The 11,616-nt window shown below is 34.4% G+C and overlaps 1 protein-coding gene across 5 annotated transcripts in view; it reads left to right on the forward strand.

The window, feature by feature from the left end:
• Positions 1-11,616, forward strand: part of LOC112044621 (atypical protein kinase C) — a 263,111-nt gene that overhangs the window by 85,325 nt on the left and 166,170 nt on the right. The window lies entirely within an intron of this gene.

The raw sequence follows: 11,616 nt of genomic DNA on the forward strand, positions 1-11,616 counted from the left end.
TGTGTGTGAAGAATGTGTTGGTGTGCACACCAAGAAGGTGCAATCGTATTTATTACGTTTTATGTGTGTTTTTTTAATATTGTAACATGATAGTAACCAGTTTTGTGATCCAAATAAAAAAAATACAAACATCCGATTTCTTAGTTAAATGCATATTTATTTTTTCGGCTTCTGGGAATGTTCTGCTTAGAACAATCTTAGGAGCTTAATTTTTAAAGTCCGACTAAAGGCCGGACCTCTAGATCTCTAGACGTACAAACTAAACACTCTACTAGCGACGCTACGATATAACCTTAGAAACTTTATTATAGACTCACGACTTCATCCTAGTGAATTCCTGTTTTTCACAAATCCCTCGAGAACTATTAATCATATAATAAGTAGCTAGCTTAATAAATTACTCTATTTTCCGGTGAAAGTCCAATTAAAATCGTAGTAAACATTCCAGATATTAGGACAAACCTACACCTAAATCTACCTAGCTAAAAAATTATAAGTGTTTATTTGTGTTTTCCCGTCCATCGGCTCTTCGAACGGACGTTGGGGTCCCAAGGTGCTGGAATGGCGACCCCGCACCGGAAAGCGCAGTGTTGGGCGACCCCCCACTAGGTGATCCGAAGACATCAAGCGGGTTGCAGGGAGCCGCTGGATGCTGGCGGCTCGAGACTGTTTTGTTTGGAAGTCCATGCAAGAAGCCTATGTCCAGCAGTGGACGTCCATCGGCCAACATGATAATGATGATGATGTTGATGATGATTTGTGTTTTGGTATAGAGTAAATAAATAAAGCTCATGAAAAAAAAACAGTTATTAGAAATCAAAAATATAAATTTCAATCTTATTTATATGTCCAATATTTTCACGAACGTACATAAGCGGAAACTAAAGAATTATTTTTTGGGACAGCCTGTGTAGCGTCGCAGTACCGGTTCACTCACACTTTTATTTAACTACCCTATAATGATTATTTTTGGTATTTATCCTCTTCTGTTTGTTAATAATGTTCTGTTTGTTCCTAAATATTGTATTATGCAATAATAACCAATGCACAGTAAAACCAACTGTGGTTTGTGTTGCACTATGGTTAGGCTTAATTTAAATGTGTTGTTTGTTGAATAATAAATAAATAAATAAATAAATAAATAAATGTATAGGATAAATGCTAACTTCTCGATTTATCAAATTGAAACATAAGTTAGCGTCAACATTTCGCGATGTTACTTCGTGTGTGGACACTGTAAGGCACCCGGGGGTCCCCTAAATCCTTTTCGGCTCTAGCACAAGTTTGGTCGGGACGTGACTATTGTTTAATGTCATTTTTCATTGGTCTCGTCTCGTGCTCACAATAATTTATACTTGTTTGCTGTTGTTTAAGGGTGTCTGTACACGTTAGACTGTCGTTGGGTTGCGATTGTTTTATTAACAATTACAATATATTTGAGGGGTACGAAGTAAATTTTCAATAGGTAAGCGTGCTTCTAAGAGCTTTATTAGTGACAAATGTGTTCCTATGATATGTTCTTAGATGATAATGTAGTAATGGTAAATTCTTTATGAAATATTGTAAGATTTTACCTACTCATGGGGTATTGCGCGCTTTTAAACGATCATTGACTTTACAGAAAACGGTGACAGCATTGCGACGCATGGCGGGCGTCCAAAGATCCACACCGTACTCATTAGATGCGATGTGTCCGATACATACGATGAGGACATATTGACACCAACCATAAGGAGGAAATTATAAAATTTACTTTATTATTTCTGTATATTTTTTGATGTTCTTGATGTTCGTTCAACGTGACGAGTATATTTCATGTGAAATAAAAGCATTTCAATATAAAAAAAAAATACCGACCGAATTGAGAACCTCCTCCTTTTTGAAGTCGGTTAAAAAATAATCAACATCATCATCAACATCAACATATTTATGAATTTCCAGTATCATAAGTTATATTTACACTTGTACAAAAATTGTGTAACTTTAAAAGAATATAAAGAATATTTTGTTTATACAACAAGAGCCATATTGTGACCGGCCTTAGATAGCATAGCTCGATACTGGTCTTGTTTTCGTATTTTCTTTTGTAACAGTTTTCCGGAAGCGTTAATAAATGATTTGCGCTCGATACTCCGCTATCATGAATCTTGCCGCCGGACAATTTAAAGCCGTTACGAGCCCTCTACTGTGATAAAGCAATTGTTTAAAATCGTATTTCATTTGTTAACCGTTTTCATATAATAGGATTGTCTAGCACTTTCTCTAAAATATCTTCATTTATTATTTAAAGATGTATTGAGCTCAAAATTGTTATAATTTAAAGGTATATAAAAAAAATACAAAATTATTGCCACAACGCGTCGTGCGCGTTTTCATTAGCCCTCATTCGCACGAGCGACGCGCGCAACGTTTTTTTTTAGAGCTGTGTTGCATTTTCAATTTTGGGCGTTGGAAATAGGCCTTCATTTAACTTCATATTATATTTGAACGCTTATTTAACGCCCGTTAAAAAAATGCTTGTGCTAATGGGGGCTTGGAGCCATAACACGAATTTCGCCATGTGAATGTTTTACGGTGACCACAACGCTTTGTGAGCTATTTTTCCGCTCACTGAGCGTTTTCGATCTGTGAGCGTAACAAATTATTTATTAATACGGCTCTTTATTATATTTTTTTTATTTGTGCAAAATCATTTAAGATTGTAAGGGACCAATTGTTGAGTCAACATCTCTAGAAAATTCAACTCAAGACCTTTTGAATGTCACTCCAACCTTTGAACTATTACTCTATTAAAGCTCCATTATTGTCTTCAACTCTACATTCAAAATAAAAAGCCACTGTTCACCAAAAAAGTTAAATTCTTTTATTATGGAAATGAAAAGAACTTTTACTATGAAAAAAAGGTTTTCTCCGAATATTCACGTGCGGTTTTCCTCGTTGCGGCAACACAAAAGGAAGGTTTTTAAGGAAGTGTGAAACAAAGAGAATTAAAAGGGAAAATGTCCAATTTTCCTCATATTTGCGCCGAGGTGGGATGTGTCGTGCAATTTGGAAGCGATTCGATGCCAATTAGCCGTCCGGACTGAGGGCGGGGCTCCTTATTAGGACACCATTAAAACTGACGCCGTAAACTTAGGCCGCTTAGGGACTGTTCAGACGTCAGACTTCACTGGCATGTACGAGTAGTTGAAAATGCCTTGTTTTCACCCATGATTTTACAGAGATGGTATATTAATTTGTTATAAAACATGGGTAAGACTCACGTGATACAACGTCGGAGTATGCCCGACTAGTTTCAAACCCATACGGGGCCCTTAGTCATGAGCTGCTTCTTGCAACGCGGCACGATCCAAACTGATTTATTGTAAATTAATATAAATAACACTCATATTTATTTTTAAGTTTTAGTTTAAATTCTAAAAAAGAGATGGTATATGTGTTTGGGGCGAGATGTTTGTGTATATATAACGTCGTTTATCTCCAAAACTAATAGGCCGATTTAGTTTTCAATGATGGGTTCCGCATGGTTATTATGTGTACCATTCAAATAATGAGTCACTACGTGGTTTATTATCGTATTTTCGTTTTTGCAATCATCTAATCAGACAAGAAACTCAACAGTTGCTCATCAAAATCATACAGTATTATAATTTACAATTGAAGACAAAATTACAATCCCTTAATTTTTTTCTTCCTGTGTGAAGGTGGAAGCTGATCCAATGGCCTCCAAGCGCCTTTATCTTTAAGGAACTCAGCAATGGTGTAGTAACCTCGACTAAGTAAATTTCAAAACCAAAACTTCCCCAAAACTAAAACAAAACCCTTCTTGAATAGAAAGAACCCGCTTGTAAGTTATAACATTTGATGTTTTCACTTTTGTCTGTTACTTAACCAACATTGAATGACTAGCTTGCGTTTATACAGAAGTTAGAGTACTAAAAGCACGTGTCTGGAATTGTTCTGAACTTGACCACATTAATTGTCTCTGAATGCAACTCCATCCTACGGAATCGCGTTGAAAATTAGCCAATGTAAAGTTATTTCTGACTTTTGAATTAAATTTTGTTCCATTTTAGTAATACTCCATTTTCACGTAGGTGTCTATTTCTTTTAATATATAGCATCTCGCCGATCGAGTAGCCATACTGCTTCCTGTAGTTTTTCTACCATATCTACGTACTTATGTTCAAATGGACTCCATATGATGGAATTAAACTCCAATATATCAGTATTCCACAACTTGAACCAGGATTCGAACCCAGAGCATCGTGATCCAAAGTCAAATAGGCTAACCCTCTGGATCTGGATCAACAAGTAAGGTGTACTTCGGGTGACGGTTTAGTAACGGTTCATCTTTTTAATATTAATGAAACTACGCGAATGAGGTTACGTGTAAAACCTAGTATATTGAACAGGGGAAACTGATGACGTCAAATTCTTCATTACCGTACGCTGTGGAGCGTACAGTCTGGGAGTAATTACTAGACTCATTATAAGACGCAATTAATAATAATCGACGATTAAGAATATTTTGGTAATAGGTATTATAGCTATTATCATATCAAAATTACCAGTGTGCCTGAATTCAAAGTCCTACACTGTAATCAAAACAAGAGTACCTATATAGAATAGAATAGAATATATCTTTATTTGTCCACACACGAGTAATAAAATAAAATAAAATAAACAAACAGAACATACAAATATCTGGTCGTGGACAAAACAGGTATCCATCTCAGCACAATGCCACAGCGGCGCTGGTTTTCAGGTGAAACCTTGTGAGTTCACGGACGTGTCTACGTGACGTGTCTTAACTTAAAACTTATACATGAATACAAAGTAAAATAAAATAATGAAACAAGAACGAACAGAGTAATAAAATAACAAAATTAACATTTATGGGAAACTAAATTAACAAGGAAAATCAAACAATAATTAATACGAGTCAACCTGTAAAATGAACGATCTGCCGCCACCATAGTGTTGTAGTAAGGAGAAAAGGAATTAGTACTAGGGGTTATTTGTTTGCTGATCCAATAATAAAAGATTAGATATAGATAATAAAAGATTAGATATAGGCACCTTCTAGGCAAGCGTGTCCCATCTTAGACTGTATCTACACTTATCATCAGGTTAGATCATGGTCAAACGCGAGCCTATTTGCATTAAAAAAAAAATCTGCGATCTGAGTTTCGAATTTACGTCTGTCGCTCTTCTACTTTCATAGTAGTATGGTTGAAACAAATTCGAAACTCATACTGTCAAGATAAAACACATCGTTACAGAATAGCGATACTGATATGATTTTACTAATTGTACGAGGATAAAATATAGCCTATGACACTCACAAATAACGTGGCTTTCAAGTGGTAACAGAATTTTCAAAGTCGGTTTAGTAGATTACCCCCACAAACTTTACATCTTTATATTACTATTAGTATTAGATTAAAAGCAGACAGACAGATTAAAAATATCCAAAAAATAGATTTCGATTCAGATCTTTCGATTCTAATGGCCTCCGTGGCGCAGTGGTATGCGCGGTGGACTTACAAGACGAAGATTCTGGCTCGATCCCCGGCTGGGTCGATTGAGGTTTTCTTAATATTGATCCAGGTCTGCTGGTGTGAGGCTTCAGCCGTGGCTAGTTACCACCCTACAGACAAAGACGTACTGCCAAGCGATTTAGCGTACCGGTACGATGTCGTGTAGAAACCGAAAGGTGTGTGGATTTTCATCCTCCTCCTAACAAGTTAACCCGCTTCCACTTTTGATTGCATCATCACTTACCGTAATGTGAGATTGTAGTCAAAGGCTAACTTGTAAAGAATAAATAAAAAGATGAAGACAGGGCTTCCAATAGTCACACTAATATTATACAGGCCAAAGTTTGTGTGTAAGTGTGTTTATTTCTCTTTTACGCTGCAGCTACTGAAGCGATTTGGCTGAAATTTGGAATGCAAATAGATTTTACTCTGGATTAACACATAGGCTCCTTTTCATCCCGGAAAAAAGCATGGTTCCCGCGGGATTTGTGAAAAACTGATTTCCACGCGGACGAAGTCGCGGGCGTCCGCTAGTATTGTATATGCGCTTTCAGCGAGCCGCGCATTAATGGAACAATCGGAGCGTGAAAAATGGAAGTGGCTTCGCACTGAGCCTTTCAAAAGTTGAAATTCATAACTTTGTTTAAAGTCGCTCCAATTACTGCTTGGAACGTTATCGTTGGAATTAATATACGGTTTTTATTCATTTTTTTTAATACAAAAAGTGAGGCCACAGAATACAAAAGCGAAGGAATAATCGAATTTAATTTAAACAAATAGTGTTGTTCCGTTAACGAAGTGGTTAGGCTGATTACTAGTATACCTATGTACCTAGTACGTATCGAATATAATTCCCTAGCGATTTTGTATGTTAGTAACCATTTAAAATATAGGTTTAATAAACTGTCATGTTGATTGAAATTAAAGTTGTTGCCTAGAACTAATGTCATGGTTGTTAAGTCATCATTATCAGCCTATTTTAAAGGCCAACTACAAGGCCATTTCTCCCTCCTTATAGGAGAGGAGATGTGGGGTTTAGAATCATCGCGTTGCTCCTATGCGGGTTGGCGGGATTACTAATAATGTTAAATTAGCGGTCACTATTGGATGCTAATAAAAAATATTGGAGTTTAACGTGCTCTCTGAGGCACGGGTCTCTCTCCGGGCGAAGGATTTTTACTCAGAAGAGAAAGAAAGAAAATCTCAGTAGGTATTCCATAATCCGACTCAGAATTCTGAATCTGAAAATCACAGATGCCTAACTGTACCTACTATAATAGTAAATAAAAGTTATTTTTAAAAATACTTTATAGCATAGTTATTTATAATTATAACTTGGCTGGTAGGAGGCTACGGCCGTGGCTGGTTACCACCCTTCCAGCAAAGATGTATCGCCAAGCGATTTAGCGTTCAGGCACGATGTCGTGTAGAAACCGAAATGGGTGTGGATTTTCATCCTACGCCTGACAAGTTACCTTACTTCCATCTTAGATTGCATCATCACTTACCATTGGTTGGTTGCAGTCAAGGGCTAACATGTAAACAATAAAAAATAAATTAAGGCAGTGTTATAATTATTTTTTTTTAATTTCGTTATGCATGTGAATCTATGTCACTATGATGTATTTTTTAATTTCCTAATTGAAATTTTATGGTATGAGAGTAAATAAACAGTTTTAATAACATTGTCGCTACTGCGGTTGCGAATATAATTCACACAGCGAGTGATTCCATTTATTTAAGGATGGAAAATTTTACATCTATTTTAACTTTACACATTCAAATTAAACAAAGTTGCCACAAAACGGGATTTATTGTGTAAACTTTTGAATTAATTTTACATGTGCGAAACAAGTTTCGTCTTGTGACTTTGCGCGTCTCTGCAACGCGGCATTTCCGTTGCAGAATGGTTTTGTACTATGTATTCAACCGATTGCCTCATTGGTCTAGTGGTTGGTATTTAACCATGGTCTTGGATGGTGTTACGAAAGTATATTGTTTTTTCCTTTTTCAACGGACGAAAGACAGAGAGAGGGTTAACTATTCGACGTGTATATTTTTTTTCTATGTCTAGTAGTGAACGTCCATTGGCTGATAAATGATAAGATTCCAAAATAATAAATGAACTGTAACTGTTTTTTTATTATTATAGTTTTGAACATTGAATTAGTAGCAGTAATTCAACACTGCTGCAAAAGTATTTCTAACACTATATTATACGAAAACTAATCGACCGTCATATTTCCTAGAGGCAATAAATAATCTTACACACCATCATACATCAACCAGTGGAACATAATTCAATCATCCAACGTTTCTATCAAAATAAATTATTTCTTACAATATACAGTCACGAAAATTAATTCGTAAGGTTCATTATAAAGCCTCAATAGCTCAACGGTAAGAGCGGTTGGACTTATCACCGAGGGATGGTGGTACGATCCCCGCTCCGTTGGTCTATTGTCGTACCCCTAGCACAGTCTTTCCCGACTAGTTTGAGGGGAATGGGAATATTGGTTATATTATAAAAAATATGGCAAATATTCTTTTTAAAAATAAAAAAAATAATTATGGTGCTTTAACAGTCTTGTCCTTTGGGAATTCTGTTTTTTAGAGGTTAAATATTCTTACATTCAGCATTAAAACATTTTTTATTTGGGGATATTCTCATGGATACCTCACCATAATCACCATTGGAAAGCGTACATACAAAATAACGTTCGGAACATGTGCAGTTCAGTTTAAGAAATTAAAGTTTTTTTTTCATAAATAAATACAGATAAAATAATGTAGAGAGATTTGCGAATATTCATTCCATTATTTTATCAATAACTTTAAGTATAGTACCATCGTAGCCGTAGCTCGTAGCATTCGTAGCACGTCTACGAGCGTTTAAGTAGACCGGTAGCTACGCGAGCGCTACGCTATTATTTCTTGTAGTACTTCGATAACATTATACAATACACTTAGTACGAAATTGCACATCTCGATATCATTCATCGTTTTATGTAACGAAACTATTAGAACACAAGAAGTGTTTTCAAACTGATCGAATTTAGTCTTTAATGTTAATTTCGATGTTAATTTTTCATTTTAAAATTATTATAATATTTTGTTTCGTTTAAAACATTCTAGCTATCCGAATTCGCGAAGTACGAGTAGTTTCTATTTCATCTTCGTGCTTAGAAAAGCATATGAATCTACATGTGCTTTTATAATGACTATATTATTTTTTTTTTTTTTATTATGATGATACAGGTGGTGTTGACGTTAAAATTTTGTCTTTCATAGTTTGATATCATAATTTCAAAACTGTCTTTAATTTATTTAGTAACAGTACACGCCTTTACTACTGGAGCACTTCAAGTTTAGCAATTTCAATAATTGGAGAGACAAATAGGATAATCCTAATCTCGGTAAAATCTTCTATTTGAAAAAAAAATCAGTATCCAAATATTTAAAATCTTATACCAGTATGTTATTGACATTGACTTTGTAGTTTTTTGATACATACAAACTCATCGATACTAGCGAAAAGTAAACGTACTAAGTAATATAAATACATACATATTCAATATCTACATAACACAGATAGATAGATGGTAATTATCGCCCGGCGTTAGGAACACTAGAGAATAAATTGTTTTTTAAGTATCCAATTTGCAAAGTTCTATTTGTTAGTTTAATTTCGAACATTTATACGAATGTTACGCTGGGACTAATTTCGCCAAATATTTTCAATAGCCTTTTTAATTCGTATAATATGTGTGGAGCGTAGAAAAAAAATTACCGACTTAAAAAAAGGCGAAGGTTCGAGATTCGACGCGTATGTTTTTTTTGTGATTTTTACCTCATAACTTTATCACTTATAACAAATTTAGCAAAATATTTTTTTTGTTTGAAGAAATATACATTCAGATTTCCCCCTTTTAATTTTCATGAAAATCGGTTCAGTATTTTTTTGTTAAATTCAAAATAAATGAAATAAGTGGACGAAATTGCCCATACTGTGGCGTTTACGGTCTTTGTACTAGAACACACTAAAAACAGAGATATAAAATGTTTTTAACAAACAAATTAACCGTTTTTAAAGATGCATTACTCTAAAAAATTAAAGATAACATTGTACCTACGAGTATGTCCTTTATATTGATCAGTAGGTATAAGGTGGTGTCAAAAAACAAAATAAACTTTACGACCCTGTTTGGCATAGCACCGCCTTCAAAACGATCAATATAAAAGACATAGGTACGGTAGGATGTTATTTTTTATGTAATGCATCCTTGAAGTCGGTAATTTTTTTAAAAAAGTCAGATTTTGTATATATAAATTCGTCTGAGAGCACCGTGGACTTATGTTTATGGACTGTTTCGAGCTCTTCCTCATCACATCACAACATATAGCCTATGTTACTCAGTGATGATGTAGCGTTCTAATGGTGAAAGAATTTTTAATATCGGTCGAGTAGTTTTCGATTTAAATCGCAATAAACAAACAAAGTCGATCTTACTACCTTACAATATTAATTTTAAACGTATTACTTTTTAATTGTATTGTTAAATAAATCGAGACCCGAGGATTTTGTATCGTATTAAAACAAAACGCTTGCAGTTCTGTGTGGCGGATTTTTAATTAATTTTTCATCTCCAACGTGCCCGCGGTCGCGCGGACGTATCGTTAAAAATGTAAGTGTGTTTTGCGTACTATCCACTCGTTAGTGTTTCCATGGTCAAGGACCTCGTAAGTCCAGTGGTTAGCTATGTATGTTATCGCCGCATTGCAAAGACTTGCGGTACGGACGGCATCAGTGTGCTCGTGGCGTTCGAGCCGTCCACATCTCTTGTTGTGTAATTCTTTATGGGTTACTTAGGATAGGCTGAAAGAGTGACTTGAGTGGAAAAGGGGAGTGTTTGTTAACAATCAAAGGCGCCTTTAACCCTATACACAACGTTCACAAGTGCGTGACTTCACTCAAGGGCATTCTCTGCCATTCTAGGGTCTTATTTTGGTTACAGTTTGATTTGTTAATTAAGTTGTCCTGACAAATGTTATGAATCATAACCTTTGTTTGACATTGGTTTCCTTATTTTTGTAATCACCTCTGAGTCTGCTAAAATGTAGAGATGTAAATTATAAGGTCTATTATGTAAACTATAAAGTTAAAATATACTTTAAAATATTTATTTAGATATTGAAATATCTCCGTTTTAATTCATAATTTGAAGTTAGTGCCATGTTTTCTATAAGTTACACTTTACGTGGTCTTAATTATAATGTATCCAATTCGAAAAGGGTACGTTTATTGAGCAGGGTGCGATGTAGGTACCGTTAGGCCGTATTATTGTCCTAGATAGCTTTATTCAATATTTTTGTATGGAAAAGTAAATTGAGCTTTTAGAAAAGGGGATTATAACAAATGTGCCTAGATTAAATTCTATTTTATTGCTCTAACACCTAATACGAGGACATTTAATAAAGGATATATACCCTGTAATAGTTGTTTAATGGTCATTCTTTTCATATAGTCGAACATATATTCAGCCTTTGTAATACATTGGGATTTACACATTTAATATTTTGGATAAAAATAAAAAAAAAAAATACTAGCTATTTAATATGTACACTAAGCTAAGTAATATCAATACTACACTTTTGAAAACTTTGGTAATTAAGCGAATATTATGTACCTAATTATACATTTACTCGTATATTGTGATATGTATATATGTGGAGAAATAAATAAAATTCTAAATTCTAAATTCTACACAGTGAAGTAGGTACAGTTCAGGTGAATTGTTTAGCAAATATGAAATGATTTGAAAAAATTGAGATTTAAGTAATGTAGAATATACTTGTATTATATTTATCATACATTCAAAATTAAAATGATGAGAAAAAGAAATTAAAATGATTTAATGACTTTTTGTAGAATGAATTCTAGAGTTGTTCAAAAAATTTAATTAACTTAATAGTGCTCTATTAAACAAAATAATTATTTATTTTGTTCTTTTTTTTTGCTTATCAAAGAATCGGAGAGCCCTTCGGAAATGCGAACAGTTCCGGACATTTAATT

The sequence above is a fragment of the Bicyclus anynana genome, chromosome 19 (assembly GCF_947172395.1).
Source record: "Bicyclus anynana chromosome 19, ilBicAnyn1.1, whole genome shotgun sequence".
NCBI classification, from domain to species: Eukaryota; Metazoa; Arthropoda; class Insecta; order Lepidoptera; family Nymphalidae; genus Bicyclus; species Bicyclus anynana.